We start from the raw sequence: 21,119 nt of genomic DNA on the forward strand, positions 1-21,119 counted from the left end.
GGGGAAATATCTCAAGGACTAGCCTGATCATCCAGCCCTTTGCAATGTAAGTACACGTGCGATTTCATCGAGAAGTAGCATAGACTTGCTCCTTCAGCCCCTCGTGGAGGCATTGCAATGTTTTATATGGCAGGAGGCTTAGCATGCGCTGGGAACGTGCGTGGCGCGGACATAGCGTAACCGGGTGGCTTTAAAGTAACTTTGCACTCAAACCCAACCTAGTTAAAGTTGCAGAGAAATTGTGTCTCTTCTCTTTCCCCTCCCCTCCCCATCCTCCATCAGCCGCGTGAGTATTTAAACTTTCATGAAGTTAGTTCGCGTCATTGGTGTGTTTTGATATTGTGAAGTGCACTCAGGTTTGTTTGTCTGACCTTGGAGTACTTGCCCTGCGAGTTATCAAACAGTGCAGTGAAGAAATAAGCTGGCATAAGTGCAAATGGCCTTTTCAACTTGGCTGTGTGCAGCACGTCACTTTTGTTTTAATGCCTCGGTTTTCGACATAGCATCCCTCCCAGAGCATCTTTTTCATTTGCACACTTTGCTTTGAGATGGGGGAATCTGGGAGATCCGAATGGGAAAAGGTCTCTGTCTCTCTGCAGCCTTTCCAACTTTAGCTGTAAGTTAAGCAAAGCTAGATTGCTCCCTGGCAAGTGGTCTAACTTCATTATTTATCTAATTTTCACCCAGTGTTAGTTTTGTGTGAAGGAAGAAGGGAAATCTATAGAAGAATGTGTTTCATTATTTGAAAATAGTTGTATTTTGGAGTAGCTCAATAAACTTGACTTGGGAGATCATGTGAGAACAGTGTCACTTTAATAATGCTGTTTATCTGATTTGTAGAACTTGTTATTTTCATATTTACGTAACTGGCCAAGCTTGTAGTGTCTCGTCTTTAGACCAATATAGGTCTTTTAAAATTAAATGCTTATGGTACGCACCACATACCTGCTACTGTTTTAAGATGATTAAGCGGAAGAAGGGCATCCAGCCAATATTGCAGAGGTGGTCTGTAGATTCCTAGCTCAAGACAAAATGCTTTTTAGTAGCATATATAAAATGAAACATGAAGACCATTGTCTTAAATATATCAGTACCTTACATTTGCTTTACTAGAGGATATAAAAGTGTCCAGTTGGCCAATTACATTAGACAGATATGTTGGTTTTTTCCCCTTTCCCAGTGGCACTTAGCAGTGGCACTGTCGTTATAGAGTATACATATTTATATGTAATATAATAATGCTAAACCCTAAGGCATAATAGAGGCAGGACATAGGAGTATAATCACCTGTGAACCAAGACCTATTTTTTACAGAGTTATTTCAGGATGCTACTTCAGTTCTAAATAAGGTTCAAGGAGTCTTTTATCATAATGTGTTGCTTACATTTTAAGGAAGTTATAGTCAATAAAATGAGCATCTTTTGAAGCATTTATATGTCCCCCCTATGCTTCAGTGCACATTGTATCTATTCTTAATATTATACAAGATTACTCAGGGCCACTGGAAGCACTGGAATATATTTCACTGGCTAAAATCCTCAAGATTGGGAAAGCATTGCCTGAAATTTAGCAAAACATACATATATGAATTGTTATTGTATGTTATGATACTAGTTTTTTTTTGGGGGGGGGCAGTTCTATGATTTGATCCTGCAGATCTTTCTGTGAGTTCACAAAACTGCTTGGGTAACAATAGACAACTCATAGGGATGAGTAAAATGAAGCTGATAAGCAGAAAGAAATCTCTTTTTGACAGGTTCCAAATATGACATAAATGATTAGATAGCCAATTTATGCTTGCTGATAACTGCATATAGTTGGAATATATGAGGTTTGCTTTTCTCTAAAGTGTGCTAAATGATAAACACTGCACCTATAGCGAGGTTGTCTCAGATATGTGTACCTGGGGTTGCATTACAAATATAATTGTATAGAATGCAGTTAAAGTTACTTGTTTGGGTTGCCTGTTCCGAAATCCTTTATGCGTGTAATAATGACAATGTAGTACCCTCATGGTAAGGATGTTTACTTGGAAAAAAGTTGTAGGCAAATAACTCACTTGTTGATAAATTCTTATGATAATTGGGCAGATGGCTGACTTTTCATAAACCTTCATGTAAGCAGGTACCTGTCTTAATATACCTAAACTAAATACATTTATATACTTAAGGCATATATTCATAGACGTAAAAATATTTTTGTCCTGTGATTTAAAAATATTAAGTAACACTTAGGAGGATATTCCTACCAGTTCAACTTCAACATTTATGACTGAAAACTAATTAAGTTCTATATGTTCCATTTATTACGTGGATAAAAATGGGTAACACCGCAATCCAAAACACATTTACTAAGTTGTAAGTTCTGTTGAAATCTATGGAACTTGCTGCTAAAGGAAAGTTATTTGCCAGTGTTGTTGTATTTAAATAGAATTTGTTCACAATTACTTTGCTTTTAAAATGTATTATTTCTAAGAAGTAAATTTTTCAGACGTTTGACACACTAATCAAGGGCATACTTTCTCTACAAGACAAGCAGCCTTTTAAATGTTCTCAGCAAGTCATGATTTCATGTGAGATGCCAGAGAGAATGATCACTTTAATAACTTTCAGACTTTAACCTGTTGGACATAGACCAACTTCTTAGCTATGTAGCCTAACCAAAATTAGAATAACATGGATCTGAGTGGTTTTAAACTCTCTGATTATTTCTATATGAGGTTCACAAAGTTCTATTCATGGAAATAAAAATAGTGTCTTCATCATTTCTACACATCATGTTGTATTTTGTGTAATGTGGGTTCTTTCCCCGTATTAAATTCAGGTTTTATGTAAATGTACGTTCCTGGCTACCTGGCAAGTTAAATGATATAAATGAAATTCAGAAAAAAAGTATACATCTTGCTAAAAAGTTTTTTAACTTACTGAGTGTAGCAAGTTGTGGCTTTAAATGACAGGTCTGCAGCATTTACGTTTGTAAAGTACAACATACATACTTTAGAACTAGTTGGTGCAGACTTGCAGAAGTTGCAAGTGAAATCTGCAGATATTCAGGCACATTCCTTTGCTTTTTGAATATAGCAATTGGTTTGCTGCTCTGAACAGATTTAAGTTAATCTCCTGAGAGCTGACGGTCAATATGTTACATGCGGACAGGTGATTAAATCCTAGTATCTTCAGTTCTGTACCTTAATCTCAACTGTCGCATTGACTGCAGTGCAGCAGAGCTTGGCTGTTCGCTGGGATTTGTCATCTTTAGGAAATCAGAGCAGCTTATAGAGACAATTCACAAAACCAACAGTGACAACAAAGTCTTATGTGCCTTACAAAAGGAGGATTAGGCAGTTCAGATGTCAACTTGATTGGACAGAGATAAAAGCTGATTGCTGCTGCGTGGCAAGGCACACTTCATTTTCAATTGGTTATTTATTACATAAGGGCTACTATAGCATGATTGCTTAGTCATTGTTAAGTGCAATTGGAAGCATGGGGAAATCATTTTTTATAAAAAAAAAATGGAGGTGGGATTGCAATGTGATCATTCAAAAATTGCAGCTTAATGGTGTTCTGATGCTTTGAGAGCTCAGTGGCTGTGCAATTACTACAGAACCTTAAAGTTTTATGCATATGCAGTACCTGGTTATATGAACCTTCCTCCCAAGTACCGTAATCATTCAGAAAGTCAAAGACTACACCTATTTCTTACTGTACCTCTATAGCAAAATGTAACGTAAAGGCACAGTGAATCCTCTAACAAGTTTATTTTGGGGAATTTCTGTTGGAATCATGGGGATTGCTATTGAATAATTTCAGGATGGCAGCTATTTGCCTCAGTTTATAATTTATTAATTTTTTTATTTGTGCAAGGCTTTTAAACTCTTCCTCCCGGAAGCTTTTGGCTATCTTTTAGAATGGAATACTCAGTTGTGTTTTTTGTATTTGCATCTCTGGAGGGTTAACTAATATTTTTTTTGAATTAAACTTTGGAAGCACTGAACATTCTAGCTGACTAATTGTCTAGTTTCTCCCCTTTTATTAAAACCTGATGAAACCCAATGGATACCCCTCGGTGTCTTACGCGATGTGACCTCAATGAGTCAGCCATAAATGTAAACATTCCATTCCATTGCCTTTGGCAGAAGTAAAGGTGATCTCTAAAATTCATACTGATATGCTTAAAAAATTTTTTTGTGATGGTTTGTATTTTTAGGATTAGAAATAATATAATTAAAATGGGTAACACTCATTTGGCTATAGATTTCCCCCTATTTGTCATATAGGAAATTTCATTTCCTATGTGTTTCTCTCTTGCCCTCATCCTCCCCGCCCCCACCTTTTCATTTCACATGACCTTATTTGCAGGATTCATTGCTTGGTTAAGGTGCAGTACATGTTAATAAGCTGATTTGGACTGTGATCCTAAGCACACTCACTTGGAAGTAAGTTCCACTGGAATCAGTGGGGCTTAAAATAAATGCTTATAGAGAAGAAGAGCCAGTCACTAGAGAGAAAGGACTCACCCAAAGCTATGTCCCTAAGCATGTTTACTTGGAAATAAGCTCTTTCAAAACTAGTGGGATTTGTTTTTAAATGATGTGTTAGGACTAGGGTGCCAGTCAACTTAAATCAAAGCACTCTGGTTTAACTAGATTGTGGACTGGAGTGTGTAAGCATTGAAAACGAACGGTGGCAAGATTGCCGTCTTACTTTGAGGCTGCGAAAATATATAAACAGTGTAATAGAGCGTTTAACCTACCCTGAGCATTTCATAGCACTATAAAGTAGAAGTTTAAGTGGCAAGAAACTGTTTTAAGGCATGTTGTTATACTTCATGAAGCATTATTAATAATAAAGTTTAATAATAGAATGTGTAGATGCTGCTGGGAATTAAATGTATTCTTTCAACTTACTCTCAAGTGTCAAGAATAGAGTGGAAGCTCACAACTGCTCTGGCTTAGGTTTGTGTTACATGTTTTTATAAAATCTGGATATGTCTGTGTTGTAAGCGGCATTTACAGCATACAGATTATCATTTCAATCTGTAAATATCTCTGGTAGTGATTATTTTCAGTGGGGGCCAAGCCACCAAACAAAAATCTCTTAGTTTTCCCATGTTTTGTGTGGTCGCAATGGATTGCTGAATAACTTAATGAAGTGAATATCATCTAGCAGTAGAGGGGTGTATTAGGAAGGGAGAAACTTGCTTATCAGAATTTAGCAACTTTTTCTTATTGTTATAACAAAATGTTGTGTGGTGGTCTTTTATGGGTCACCAGCTGCGTTTGTCTTGTGTAATCATGAAAGTCTGTTTAGGTAGCTTTAAACCATTTTTCACAAATCTCAACTTTTGGAGAAAGTATTGGGATATGAACATCCTCAGCAATGAAATGTAATTTCTTTCTGACACAAGACCAAGATGTCACAAGGTGCCATAAATGTGGTTTATGGCCTAGACTGCAAATACAGAGGTGATATGAAAATTAGCCTCATTCTGTCTAGAATTTACAATATAGACTAAAAGCATCTGAAAGAAACTGGTCCCCCCACTACAACCCACAGCTGAAGATGTCTGTTAATATACACTCAATTAAAACAATTTTCTGGGTGTGTAGTTCTTGCTGACATATGCTGAAATTTGTTATTATTTTTTATCAAGTGTGGCAAATCTTTAAGCTAAAATTCTGCCACACAATTCGCTGTATTTCAAATGTCTGTGCAGTGGAAAAAGAACAATTCTGGAATCTGCCACTTATTCATGTCATTTGTGATGGGACTATGGCTCATTTGTCACCTTACAGATTCTTGCTATCAAGTTAAGTGGTTTTAACAAAGGCATCTAATGAATTAGACTCTTGATGTGAGCTCTTGGGCTACTATTTATCAGTTGCTCAGGTGCCACAGGACACTTTGGCTGCAATCTTGCACATAGTTAGGCTGTTTAAATTTCTCTGGAGCCAGTGGAGTTTAAATAGATGGATTGTGCACAGGATTGCACCTGGAAATGTCTTTTCTTCAGGGGTGGGGGTGTAGTGCAAGCTGTACTGAATGTATAAGAATGCATGAAACGTAAAATCCAGGTAGGCGACAAATTAGTAAGTGTACATGCATGTTCACATGAGTGTGTATTCCAGAACGCTCCAGAAAGGTGATATAGAACTGAGTAGGTTTGGGGAGGGGGCCAGAATGTTTACACTCTTTTTGGCTCACCTGTCCTTTCAGCAGGAAATGGCGTAGGATATGATAAACTGTGTTGAAGCATTCCCTAGTAAGGCATTTGTGGCAATTCCCAAATGGTTAGTTAAATATGTACATGCTGGAAATGTCAAAATGCATGAGAGGTTTTCACCCTTTAGCCAGGAAAGCAAACAAGCAAAACGGATTGCACACTTTCCCATGAAAAGACATACTTTTCTTTTTCCTGGAAAACAGAAGGCAACTTTTAATGCTTGCGTACATTACATTAAAGAAGGACCTGGATTTTATTGGGCAATCCTGTTAAGCAAGTGTGCCTAGAAGATCTTGTAAACTATTGTGGCAAGCGGGGGGGGGGGGGAGTCCTTGAAGACAAATGTATAATTTCTTTCTAAACGAGATCATAGTAGCGGCACTGCAACTAAGAGTAAAGTAAGTGGGCTGGATTGGAATAATTAAATTTACCACTGCTACAGATGAGAGATTTAGTTATTTCTACTGTGCTCCATCTCTCACATCCATAAGTCTTGACCCTCTCCCCCAGTTCCTACAGGTTCCCCCTGTCCATAAAGCTATCATAGCAATTCAGGACATCAGTGCTGAATGAATGAGAACATCTTGTTATGCCAGAATGATTTAAGCCAGTGCCCGTGTTCTGTCACATCACTGTCAAGGATGGGAGTAAAGAACAGGAAATGGAAGGGACGGCATAGGCCACAGGCTGGATGCCACTGTATCACAGTGTCACAACAGAGTCAGCTGTCAGAGGAGGCTGGGAACTAGGAGCTGAGCCAAGGAGTTAGCTCGGAGAGACCATAGTGGGAACCGGAGCTGAAGAATGCACAGGAATACACCAGAGCAAGGAAGATCATGTTCAGGAAGTCAAAACAGGAAGCCTTCATAGTCTTTCAAGTCCCGGAGGACCCAATGGCCAACATGGATCTAAGGAACAAGTCTGGGACCTGAGAACACTTCAATGCCAGGAAGGTGCCAGGTTGGGTAGCAGACCACACAGGGCAGCCATGCAGAAATGAAGGTTCCCAGTGCAGGTCCTGACAAACATTGCCTAATGAAAAAGAGCTAAAGAGTTTTCTCATAGGCAACAGAGCCATGTGTGGTGCTGCCTTGGTACTCTGGTGACATTCTGGGTATGTCAGACTTACACCCTCCGCTGATGTTGGCAAGTTCTGTCTATAGCAATGCCCGGACTATATCTGATAAATTAAGACCACCGTAGAGCTCTGAGTTCTGGAACTTGTTCTTAAAAATTCTTTGTGGTGGAGACGTTACAAAAGAATTGATGCTACCTTTAGAATAAACAGTTGTTTTGGCAGACCCGACTATGTGGGCATGCCAGAATATAAAGAGTAAACTATGTTACATGCTCACTCACTTTTCACTATGCCCCAATGCTTATTTTGATCACACACAAAAAAAGCAAAATTACTTGGGAGGGGAAATTTTACAGAAAGCAAAACAATGAAGTTGAAAGTGTGATTAAACTAACACTTGAAGCAAACCTTTTAGAGGAAATGCCACTTAGGCAGTGATTTGAAATGGAGAAAAATGTGATCAGGGAATGAGTTAAATGTTATCCTCCCTCCTCTGCAGTTAAAAAAGATAACAAAAAGAAAATATAGTTACGGTATATGCAAAGTGTTGCTTTATTCTCAGTGGGGCAGAGAGGGGCTAATATTACCAGTCTTTAATGTTGATTGTTGACAGCATTCAGTTGACCCTATTATTTGCAATATGATTGGAGCCAATACTAAGTTTATATGCTGGCCTAGAAATCTATCTAATATATGTTTTAATTTTTTTATCTTTTAGTACTTAAACCAGAGATGTAGAGTGAGATAAACTCAGTTAAGGACAGTGGCTGAGTTTGTAAACATAGCAGGATGAGTGCCACTTGCGGGATGCAACTATTGCCTGGGTTAAACTGCAGTATTTGCTTTTAAATATTCAATCAATACCTGTTTAAAGAGAAAAGACTTTGTACAAAGGGCTGAGAGGACTAATTGCTTAGAGACAACATCTATAGAAGCAATGTTAGCAGATCAAACAATCCTTAGAAAATGTTGCTTTTTTAACAGTGAAATGATGTAGCTATTGTGAATGTTTTCTTAATTTTAATTGTCTGAAAATATAAACTATCAGTGCAGTTAAAGAGAATGCAACTGCAATAACTGCTACGGTTTTGATGAAAAGCAGATTTTTGTTCCGGATAGTGAAATGGACAAAGTTGTTCCTACACAATTGGCGACAGCAAGAGAGCTTCCTGATTTAAAAAGGAAGCCCAATGTGGTCTAAACAGTCACATCAGAGCGAGGATTTGGGTGGTCCTGTTTCTTCTTTGATTTTGCTACCCTAAACCACATTTTAGGAGGCCAAGTCTTCGTGTCCATGTTAACACCGTGGACTCCCAGAATGACAACGTTTTTGCTTCTGGTGGTGAGAACCTCCACAGCCAAATAGTGGGTTTAATTCTGAAGTCCTAAGCACAATTTACTAGGAAGTAAGTTCCATTGAACTTGTGGTTTTTACTTCAGGGTAAAACATGCTTGGAATCCCACTGTGGATATGTTTGGCTAGATAATGCCAAGAAGATTGGGGATGATGATTTCCAAAATAAATTCTTCATCTCTTTGATTTTATTGCTCCAATTCCCTATTCCTTGCTCATTCCCTATGGTACAGAAAAATTTGCAGGTGGGTTGTAGCTAATAAAATAATTTTTCAACAAAATACTGTCCTTTTATAAAGGAGACACTCGTGCATTTGGATTTAAGGGGTTAGGCAAGCTAGACCAGTGAGGAGGGAGAGCCAGATGAATCTGGTCTAGTAGTTTCCCTTAGTCTTTTCTCAAAAATTGCTTCAAAAGTCATGGGCAGAAGATTAAAATAAATAAATAAATAAATAAATAAATAAATAAATAAATAAATAAATTAACAGGATACTGTTATAACCAATACCGTATTTTTTTAAGTGTTTGCTTTGATTGAAAAGTATTTTGTAGCAGGTTTTGGTCGCATTGTACATGCTTGTCTGGGAAAAAAGAACTGACACACATTACCTGCAGTAATTTTGCTGTCCACGGCAAAAGAAGTTGTCATCTCCAGTTTACAGTGTTCAGAATGCGAACTGGAATGTTCATAGGAGCCTTAGACATTCTGTGCATCACACAGCTTAAAATGCAGAGTAGAATATGCATCCTTGCCACTACCGTAGCATGTAGCTATTGAACTTAACCAAAAATACATTTATGTATAAATTTACATCACAGTAATATGATCGTTAACTACCAAAGAGAATGAAACAATATTTCATTTAAACTGCTTAAAGTGTAAACATTTTGTTTAAAAAGAATTTTGTAACCTAGTGATATAAGATCATGGATACTGTTATTAAATTTTAAAGCATGGCAGTGCCTGCAGTGGAAGATAATTTAATATTGTATTTTAAAGGGAAAGCACTAATTAGTCGCTGGAAACCCGACATTTTTAAAGAAGTGATTGAATATGAAACTACTAAAGTACTTTAACATATACGTGGAATTGATGCCATGAGGCCACCTGCTTAGTTGGATCAGTCTAGTAGGGAAAATTTTCTTAGCAATTGTTCCCAATGAACAATTACTTTATTTGTCAATCATTTCTCAACAACAGAAATTTGAGGTATTTTGAAGCAAATTTTCAATTTTTGATTCTGTCTTTTGAGTTTTGCTGAATGCAAGAAACCTTTGCCAAACTTCTTTAAACTGTACCTTTCATTATTTTTGAATGGCTGACCTGTATGCTTGATGGACTGCAGGCTTCACATAGCTTTTTTGTTTCAGAAGAGTCCTGTGCCACCCTAAAGTGGTCTGCTGGGTGAAGTTGGGGGACTTTTTAGTTAGCCTTCAGCACTGAAAAATAAATTTGTTCTCTGATTGCAAGCTGATATATGTATATCATGTCTCACCTAGTATATTTAAATGGTGACTTTGCAATGGTAAATTATGAAGGAGGGCTTGCTGACTTTGACCGCAGGAGTTACGTTTTCCTGTGTTTTTGTAATTACTGTATATTCAAAATATATGTGAAATGTGTCACAAGAGGCTATTGGATGAGAATGACAGAAGATCATTTTTTATTGAGTTGTCGGGGCAAAAATGAGAGTCTGGGGATAGAACGGGACAGTCAAATGGCACAATATGAGGTGGGCAGAATTGTGGTACCACTATAATAATGCTGACTCAAACTAGCCAGTAGTTGAATTTTGAAGTAATGCCATGATGTCAATAGCTTATCAGCTGCCCCTCCCCTTCTCAGCTGTGAGGAGGACAACTTGTGCAATTATGTGATTATACAAGCTCAGAAACCCACCCACCCACCCCTGCTACTCACTAACACCCACACCAGAATCCCCATTAATACAGGCATCTTGCAGTGGAAATACTTATATTTGTGCTTTTCCACAGTATGGAGGTTTAGGTCACTATCAAAATATGCTGATCTCTGCATTGCTTTGGCTCTTAATGAAATAACCCAATGGAACCATTGTGTAGTGAGATCTACCAAAGGAATCAACAGAATGATTTTTCGTTTAGGATGGAGCTGACAAGCATAAGGCCTTTGGGGGGGGGGGCTTCAACAGGCTCATTAATGCAACCCATAGCACTCCTATGACAATCTATACAAAGCAGCCCGGGGGGTGGGCTAGTGTGTACCTCTGCGTCAGCCTCATCCAGATTGAATATGATTGGGACACAGCCATAGAAAAAGGAGTGTGAGCTTTACTCATGCCAGAATTTGCAATGAATAGTGAACTGTGTAGATGGCTGACAGTGGCATGGGTGCTTATGTTGGCGGGATTGGTGAGGGACACGGGTCTTTGGGCTTTTGAGGATTTGCAAGGGAATGTGCTAACCTTGAGAAAGAGCTGAGAAGGTGAGGAATGGGAAGCTTTGGTGTTGCTTAGACCAAGATGAGTGAGAACTGGTGGCCTGAGTTTGCAATAATAGTAGCAATGAATGGGTTTGGGGCAGGCAAGCTATGGAAGGTGTGAAACTTTGGGACTTGGTTTTAACGGGTGTTCTTAAGAGTCATCCCTGGTCCTACTGCTGTGGAAAAAAATGTGTAGCTGAGATCTCTGGGCTTAAAACCCTGCAACCCATTTCAGATTGCTGCCTGTAATTTAGGGAAATCGCTGTAATAGAATAGCCAGTACCATAACACTTGGGGAAAGGGACGTGACTCCCAGTGTTAGATCATCTGCTCTGTATGCAGAAGATCCCAGCTTCAGTCCCCAGCATCTCTTGCTAAGGCTGTGAAACTCCTTGCCTGAAAGTTGAAAGAGTTGCTGGCAGTCATTTTCCACCAACTAAGTTATATTCAGAGTACATCCATGGAAATTAACGAACATTCCTAAATTAGCTCTATTAATTTCAGTGGGTCTACTCTGAATAAAACTTAGTTGAAAACAACCTAATATAAGTAGCTTTTTCATGTTCCTGTGTACACATACAGCAGCTCATGCAGTGGGGAGTAAATGGTAGTAAATGTCCCGTTTCTGGAACTGTTAATATTTACTGTGCTGACTGAATGGATGTGAATCTACATTTGATTTTATTATGCTGCCTGAAAGAAGAATACCAACAAACTGGGCTAGAACATCCAAGCACATATTTATTCTTGCCAGGCATTTATCTAAAAGTAATTTCAACTTGAGAACAGTTGGTTTGCAATGGAAATTTTTTGTTTAAATTTTTTTTATTGTAAGGCGCTACAATATTTACACATATAGATGCAGCTGATAAAAACAACTTGTAGCGTGAAGATGAGCTGAAGGCTAGATTTATCACTGATCTACTTTTGTCTTAAGTGGAGATTGGCAATACAATACTACACATTTTTATGTGGAGGCATGTCTCACTACCTTCATTGGGTCTCACATGGGGTGGAAGCCTGTGTCGTACTGCTAAACCTCTGAAACATGCAGCATTCCCCCTTGCAGCCATTCCAGTCAGAGTGCTGCTGCAACATGGAATTCACTGAAATGCAACATTGTGCTTACTAATTCTTATTTTCTCTGCTACTGTTCCTTTGTGGACTCTAGCTCAGAGTTGCGAGTGTATCTGTTTGTGGCATTCCAAGCAGATGTAAGAAGTTAACAAATTCTCATCCTGCTGCTGCTTTCGTTATCTATCTGTCACTCTCTCATATTCTGAAGCCGGAGCATAAGGAGATGCAGTGACGGTGAGATAAAGCAGGGCTTTTTGTTGGCTGCAAAACCAGAAGTGTCTATAACTTTATCTCTTAGAGTTGTTAGGTATAGAATGTCATGAGATGCAGGAATTTGGGAGTATCAGATACTGTAAATGTAGGATGCAGCATGACATGTTGCAAGTCTCTCTCTCTCTCTCTTTTCCTGTTTTTGTGTGTGTGTGTGTGTGTGTGTGTGCATAAGCAAAACAATACACAAATGAAGATGTTAAGAATTAAACGGGATGTGGAAAATACAGATCATAGCAGCAGACAAAGAAGAGGAATCTTTTGTGCTTGTGTAAAAAAAGCCAGGTGGTTTCCAGAGAAGGTTTTGGCCAGGATGCACTATGCTAATTTTTCTCAGATGGATATTTCGTCATGTGCCTTAAGCAATGTGCTAGAGTTGTGCATTGGTGGGAGGATTCAGGAATGATTTCATTATAGCATGGGAGAGGGGGAGTACCTCCTTTTTGTCTACTGATTTCAACTATATTGGAACAATAAATATGATTAGAGTAGCAGTAGAGTAAATTTGTAGCATCATGAAAGTGTCCTACATTTCAGCAAGTGCTTAGGATTCCCACTTCTGTCCATGAGCAGAATACTTATTTGGTGTAGGACAAAACTTTAGCTGTTGTAGTCTGTGGGCTGAATTTGTTCCTTAACTGTGAAGGGTAGTCGAACTCTGCACTTCAAACCATTGCAGAGAGTTTATCCTGCATGCAATATACCTTGGTATAGAACATGGCCCTTGGAGGTGTAGGATAAACTTCAAGGAAATTTCCATGAGTTGAAAGGCAAAAATATTAGCTGCTACTCAGACATCCCAACAAGAAGGGGGGGGCGGGGAGAAAAACAAACAAGCATGAATTATTAGGAATGACTGCTGTCTGGCTGACCTGCCACTTGTGATGTGGTTGTGGAATGCCTTGCATAGAGCAAAAGTAAGGGTGTTTAACCTCAGGCCCAAGGGCTGAGTGCAGGTCTCCAAATCTGGGGCCCAGATCCCTGCCCAGATACCACACCCTTCCCTGGCCCCATGCCACACCCTCCTGCAGTTCTTTTATGTGCCTGGAATATGTCTTTGAACTGCAATAATGCCTCTTGCTTGCGTGGATGGAAAGATGTGCATGCAGAGATGGGGGGCGGAGAGAGAGAGAGATTGCAAGGGTGGACTGTACCCTACTTTTAAAAGATAAGAGACACATCCATTGTCCCACCCACCTCTGGCCCCATAGTTAACCAGAGGGATAATCAGGCATAAGAGGGGCACTTAGATGAATCCTCATGAGCTTCATGGGTAAAGTCCTGAATAATATGTCTGGTGACCATTGTGTTTTTTTCCCTCCTTGGGTACATTTCAGTCAGTAGAACATTAAAAAGGGGGGTGTATTCAGTTTAGACCACTTCTAGTACTATAGCTCAGGGGTGGGAAAATGTGGGCTCTCTAGATGTTGTTGAACCTCAGCTCCTGGCAGCACCAGCAAGCATGGCCAGTGGCAGGAATGATGATGGAAGTTGTAGCCTGGCAACATCTGGAGGGCTGAAGTTTCTGCATACCTATTATGGCAAAAAGATGTGTAAAAAGACACACACACACACACACAGAGAGAGAGAGAGAGAGAGAGAGAGAGAGAGAGAGAGAGAGAGAGAGAGAGAGAGAGAGAGAGAGAGAGATTTCTTAACGTCTTACAAGGGAGTCGTAGCTCTCCTTTTAAAGTCTGTGTGCCCAAGAATTATTGCCATCTGTCCTTCCTCTACTCCCATTCAGTAACCTTGCTGCAAGGTTATGATTAGTGAGAAATGGATCTTAATCACCAGTTGTAATGTTCCCCTTTTTGCTGCAGCTGCTCGAGAGATGCGAACAACGTTGCAAAACTTTGTCTTCGGTTTTATTTGCTACCCAGAAAGAAAGAAAGAAAGAAAGAAAGAAAGAAAGAAAGAAAGAAAGAAAGAAAGAAAAGAGAAAATACTTTTCTTATACATACAATATAAGGAACTCAACAGCGGGGAAAGAGAAACAGAACATGCTTGTTTAGGCATGTTACATGTGTCTATTTCAATGGCATTGTGTTTTGTTGGGCCGAGTCATCATTAAATGGATAGTAGAAGGGATAACAAAAAGCATTCATTATAAAATCTTTACCTTAAAAAGGAAAACTTCAGAATATATTGCATGCATGGACATTCAGTCTACAATATTCTGCTGAGTTTATTTAATTAGAATTTAAACATGTCTCTCTGATTATTTTATTGCATGAGGGGAGGGGATTCGTGTTTCTCTTCCAGTAGTTGTGCCAAGCTCTCTGTGTGTGTTTCTTCGGTGGTCACCTGCCTCATTCCTAGCAGAAGTGTGCAATCTGCTCATCTTGAAGATGTTAGAACATGCTGCTGGTGTAGCTGTAGTTAATGCACGAATCTTTTCTTGGGCGGAAGGGTAGTAAAACAATTAAATAAGGAAGCTGCTTTATACTAAGCCAAGCCATTAGACTATCCAAGCTCAGCATTTTCTGCACTGACAGGAAGAGGGTGTCAGGAGGGTTTTCACCAAGCCTAACTTGAAGATTGAACCTCGAACCTTCTGCATGTAGAGCAAAAGTTTTACTACTGAGCTATAGCTGCTTCTTTGCTGAAGTGCAATTGCTCAAGGTGCAGTAATAATACCAATAAGCAGTGAAATACCAATAAGCAGTCTTAATTCAGGAGGACTTGAACAAGGGACCTTCCAGGAGACAGGCTTCAGCCTTGAGTCACTTATTCTCACTTAAGCCCACTTCTTGTTTTTAGCATGCAGACACAGGTCATCGTCATCATGCTTAGACATTTTATCATAGCCTATGTCCCTCCAGATGTGGCTGGACTGCAACTCCCATCATCCCTGGCCATTGGCTTTGCTTCCTGGGGCTGATGGGAGTTCAGCCACATCTGGAGGCCTAAAGGTCCCCCCCCACACACACACACGGCTGTTCCTATTGCTGGGAGGGAGGGTTTTGTATGATGACTGCTGAGAGTGGATGAAGGTTTCCTTGTAGGTCTGTGGGCATTTCTGGCATTTTCACATCATCACCATCATGGGTACAACTGTTTCCTGTTTCACTACATTTGACGAAGAGGAAAATCCCATAATAGCAACAGCAACCTATTCATTGTGACTTGTTCTTTTACATTGTGAGTGGACGCTTAAGGGAATGGGAAGGCAAACTTCGGCCTGGATCGATCTGGCCCAATCGCCTTCTAAATCCAGCCCATGGACGGTCCGGGAATCAGCATGTTTTTACATGAGTAGAATGTGTCCTTTTCTTTAAAATGCATCTCTGGGTTATTTGTGGGGCATAGAAATTCATTCATTCCCCCCCCTTCAAAATATAGTCCAGTCCCCCACAAAGTTTGAGGGACAGGGGACCGGCCCCCTGCTGAAAAAGTTTGCTGACCCCTGCTTTAGGGCCCAACTGCTGATCATGGGTGGGTGCTTGCTAACTCATGGGATAGAATTTTCCCCTGCCATCCATGCCCCTTCCTAGGCTACCTTTCAACCTCTTTAGGTCTTTTTGCATGGTTGGAATGGAGAGGTATATGTGTGCGTATATGATTTTTGACTGACTGACATGTGGCCCCAGGAAGATTGGCTAAGTGAGTTTGCAACCCTCCAACATACAACAATTCCCCACTCTTGTAGATGTTCTATTGCATAAATGTCCTGTTACTTATGAGAGGAAGTTTCTCTGAAACTTATTGGGCATTATTTGTGGTGATTGGGGGGGGGGGCAGACAGTTTACACGAGGAGAATCTCTCTCTTTCCACTTCTCACCACCACCAGTAAAAAGGTGCATATTTCATAGTGTGCTCTGACAACCCAGCTTGCTATATGAGGCAGAAGGTAGCAGTTGTTCCTCTGTAGGAAGAAAGTTCTATGTCATATGAGCTTACACGGCTCTGAGGAATACGTTGCATATGGACTATGGTACAGGAGCTTGGTGGATAAGATGCCCACTGTCAGTGGACCAGGACTGATATATATTTTGATATACACATTGGATTTGTTATTATTCTCACTACCCATCAGCACACCCAGTGTGATGGGACAAGGAAGAATGGAATTCAGAAAGAGCAGTCTAGATGGAAGTTGCATGCACATAACTCTTGCTAATTTACCACATTCTTGCTCGTCTAATTGTGCAAACCTCTGTATCGGTTCTTTAATGACTCTGGTCAAAAGGTGGAGATACATTCAATAAACAAACACACCTTTTTAACTTTCTCACCATCATGCTAGTCTACACAAATCTTAATAAGCAGAAGGGAAGTGTCATTGACTACCTGCCTTTCTTTCCAGCAACTGGGCTCATGTCTGAAAATGGAGCTCTTGCCAAGGGTAGCCAATTTAAACATAATTGTAAGCAAATTCCAGGCTGTTGTTTTGTGGCAAATGAAGCAGAATAGGGCACTATTCATTTTCTACAACTGTTAAAACTACATGGAACTCTTTAAATATATTTACACCCATGCAGTGTTATCTTGAGATCTTGAAATGAACTACTAGAACAAGCATAGCATTTTTTTTAAAAGACGTGTGTTAACATTAAAATGTGTAGACACAATGCATTCATACCAAAGAAGAGAATTTGTGTTACAAGTTAATGTCATCCATCATCCTATTATTCTCATTCTTAACGATAAAACTTCTATCTTTGAATTGCCCTCTTTTCAGAGGAGTTGATTTCTTTGGGCTTTTTCGATAGCTAAAAAATTAATTCTTCAACAGTGGAAAGCTCCATTAATTCCCAAAATCAAAGACTGTTTTAATGAGCTTAGTGACTTGACTGAATTTAAAGTAGCTGCAATATACATTTACATAAATTAAATATATTTAAAGAATTTTATCTCTATTTTTAGTGGATTTTTTAAAACAAAAAAATCTGTTCTACTTTAGGGCTGGTTGCCATGAATTTAAAACCCAAATTATTCATGGTTATTGAGTCAAGAAAAAGAACCCTACTATGTGTTTCTTTAAACAAGCTCATGTGATATATTAATAAAAATTATTCAATGAAGACAGTCATATCTGTAGTGTACTGTTGGTGACACTAGCCTCCTGTTTTTTTAAAAAAAAATGGATCCAGAAACAGCAATGTGAAACATTATTTCAAGATGTGCAGTGATACTTTTAGTCTGAAGTCTGAAAACACAACTTCCTGTATGCTACTTCAGCAGAGTTAATGAACAGATAAGTCCAAGACATCTTAACATTACTTTCTATATACTGTACTTTACTTTCTATACAAATGGCTAAAAGAACTGTGGTTGGTTTAAAATGCTGTGAAAAACACAGCAATCTGTACCTGAGCCACAAAGAGCCAGGTTTCCTCCTCTTCCTGCTGTCTGTTGCGTGAAAGTACTTGAGTCCCTCTCCCTCCCCCCATGGATGTGATGTTACTAGAGCATTCCAGTTGCCATATTTTGGAGTGGGCACCTCAGTTAGTACGCTGGCTATGCAGTTGCTCCTAGAAGGAAAAAGCAGCAGCAACAAAAATGTTAGCCGTAATAATATTAAAGTAGTAATTCAAATTGACAGTTTCCATATCAGAGCTGTATACGGTTAAGGTTGCCATCCTAGACCCATTTACCTGGGAGTAAGCCTGTGAATTCATCTACTGCTGAGAGGGACATGTTAAGATTGCACTGTAAATTTCATTCATTTCAGTAGGATATAAGTGACCTACCTGTGTGCAGGATTGCTATCTTAAAAACTCCAGCGAGAATTCTAGTGCTGGTAGTCTGAAATAGGAAAATTCCTTCCTGGGCCCAATTAAAGCATATATATGGTTGCTGGTGTCTACACTCTGAGGACAAGTGTGCTGCTAGTCTCCTAAAAGCCAGAGAAGACTGGGCCAGCAAGCTCTTGCCACCCAACACAATAACTCTGACATGCCTTCACCAGCCTTTCAGAACAAAATTAGCTCCCTCCTCAGTGGAGGAAGTGGAGATATGTGGGAGAGAGTGTGGTATTTTCAACCACTAATGGACTAAAAGCCTGCATAATGCTTCTGTTATTTCTGGATGTCTGTGTGCCTGGTTCTTTTTGATATCTGTTCCTTATGTGAATCCTGAATCAACATTTGTGAATATATGAATTACCCCTTCAGGATAAACTACCTGGAAAGGAGAATGTATATACACTAAAATCTTACTGTGCAGTCCTACATATGTTTACTCAAGAGTAAATCCCATTGAACTAAGTGGAGCTTGCTCCCAAAATGAGTGCATTTGATTGAAGCCTTACAGTGTAAGTCCAACCCAGCAAAAGACACAACTCATGGAGTGTCTGAATATTGGTTTTTAGTTCTTGGACTGTATTCTTAAATATACTTATCTATCTCATTGAACTCAAGATGACCAACTGACTGCAAGTTTATACCCTATATTAGGGATGGGAAATCTGTTTTGAATCTCTTGAAGGTAATGAATCGAGGGCTGCATGCTGGCAGTGGGTGTGGCAATAGGCAGTAGTAGACAGGGCTAGACCACATGTATCCCACATGTGCATTTCCTTGAAGAAAAGGTAGAATAGAATTGCAATACAATAAATAAATGTAAATACATTCCACACTTCAGCTAGACAATTGCTCATGGTATATCTATCTTCCCTCTTCCAGTGGTAGTAAACATTGTTGTATAACTCGGAGCAGCAATATACTTCCCATGTAATCTATTCATTTTTTAAAAAAATAAAGAAAAAAATACCTTATCATTCATCACTTATGATTTTAATTTAGACAAAGATAGCTTTTATAAAACTGGAATGGAAAACAATTTCTTCCCTGTGGTTATACCATGGGAAATTAAAGGAAATGGCATTAGAGGCAGAAACATATCTCTTATAATATCTCTTGGTGCAGACAAGCTATGATGAGCGTGGGCATTTTGCACTTAAAAATACCCTGCAATACCTTTGCCAGCAGCCTCTGTTTCCGAAAGGGAAGGACCACCCTCTTTAGTGGTGAAATGCAACTCTTTAGTCATGCCTTTCTTAGGAACAGACAGCTTGTTTTGTGAAGCTGTCCCAAAATATGTATTATTCATGGATGGTGGCCCGCCAAGGAGACTTGGTACAGTTGTAATGATAGGTTAGAACTTTGCCAGTCCAGTTCATGTTCTTCTTCAGACTCTTTTTCAAGTGGGGCGAGGAAAGCATTTATCTTGACATTTCTTTGTCCATGTCGACATGTGCTTGCTGTGTGGTGTTCACCAATTCTGAGTTTGCTGTTCAAGGTGTGAGTCCACCTGAATGTGATCCCCCTCTCCCTGACTGTGTCAGATTTCTCCCTGTTTTTTTGTGCGTGTGTGTTTTTTTGGGGGGTGATCTCCATAGCTCCCAAGCACATTGGAGTGTATAGGGACACAGCATAGCGTGTGGTCCTGCAAAGTATTGTTTGAACCCTATTTCAGCATTTTTTATGTCTTAGTCGGCAACTTCAGAAAGAAATCTTTGCTTTTCTAGCTGTTTTGAAACTTCAGCTGTTGTAATCTGCTGAATGGAGTGGTCAGCATTTATCCAGAACTTTCCGGACTCCCTGGCTGGCTGTGCTTCCTGATCTGGAAATATCCTCATGGGAGGAGTTGCCCCATGAAGCATGTACCCAGAATGCTTCAGGGTGTGAACCATGTTTGAGATGATGTGGTGGGAAAGGGGTACACATGACCCCAACCACCTCAAAAGTATGGTGAGTGGGACAGAAGACTTTAGCTGAAGGAGTGTTCCTTTTAATGTAAATAAGTATACATGAAATTTTTTATTTTGTCTACTGCTTCTACCCCTTGGAGCTGATGTCATTATACGTGTTATTGTTGTTATTTCTTTTGCCTGGTCTTTGACCATGATAAAGATTGATTGATTGAGACATAAATGCATTTTTTTCTGGATTACATAGAAAGGTAAATTGAGGGGTTAATGAATCTTTTAAATAATAAAATAAAATAATGGTTGGGAGCTTTCCTATCATATGCATTCACTGGAATCTCAAAGCATGGATACATAACAACTTCTATAGAGTTTCACATAATGAAAGGAGAAAGACAGTGAGAAATTCCCTTGGTCGTTATTCTAACCTTGAGAAATTTGTTAATGAATTTTGGTGCTTCAACATCTTGTTCCATCTGTCGGTGGCAATTTTTCTTAAAGTAAAGCAACCTTAAGCAACCAGATGGAAAATGTCCAGAAAGAATTAAATGATCCACTAGTTTCTATATGTTCTCAAATTTAACGCCTGTCTAGCTAGGGGTATTATGTTTTCAGAAAGTTTGATGCCATATGGGGAAAACAGGAGTTTAAGTATTTGGAGGAAGTGGAAATATATGCAATACTTACTTATCAAACCTATCCATCATTTACTACTGAAATGTGATGTGTAGTGGATGAAATTGTATGGTGTGGTATACTAATGTCTTTTTTATTATTATTCAAACCATCATTGCAAATGCACCTAATGTTAGAAATAGAGCGACAAACTGATGTCCCAAGACACCTTAGGATAGCCTAGTGTTTGCAAATCAAGGAGAAGAGGTATAAAATACAAATTGAAAATACAAACTGCTCTCATTGCAGTAAACAGAAGGAAGGCTTTATTATCAGGGCTATAGCAAGAGTGACCTGGAATGAAGAACCACACAACTACATCCACAT

At 39.3% G+C, this 21,119-nt stretch overlaps 1 protein-coding gene across 15 annotated transcripts in view; it reads left to right on the forward strand.

The window, feature by feature from the left end:
- The window catches only part of MEF2C (myocyte enhancer factor 2C), a 163,134-nt gene that overhangs the window by 20,505 nt on the left and 121,510 nt on the right, over positions 1–21,119 (forward strand). For 2 of the 15 annotated variants that reach the window (XM_035099838.2, XM_035099840.2), the window contains exon 1: positions 1–46. The exons of 10 other annotated variants lie outside the window; for them this stretch is intronic. The gene's annotated coding sequence lies outside the window, so the exon portion shown is untranslated. 3 more of the 15 variants (XM_035099845.2, XM_035099847.2, XM_060280207.1) reach the window with 2 other exon arrangements.

Source organism: Zootoca vivipara, chromosome 11, assembly GCF_963506605.1.
Source record: "Zootoca vivipara chromosome 11, rZooViv1.1, whole genome shotgun sequence".
NCBI classification, from domain to species: domain Eukaryota; kingdom Metazoa; phylum Chordata; class Lepidosauria; order Squamata; family Lacertidae; genus Zootoca; species Zootoca vivipara.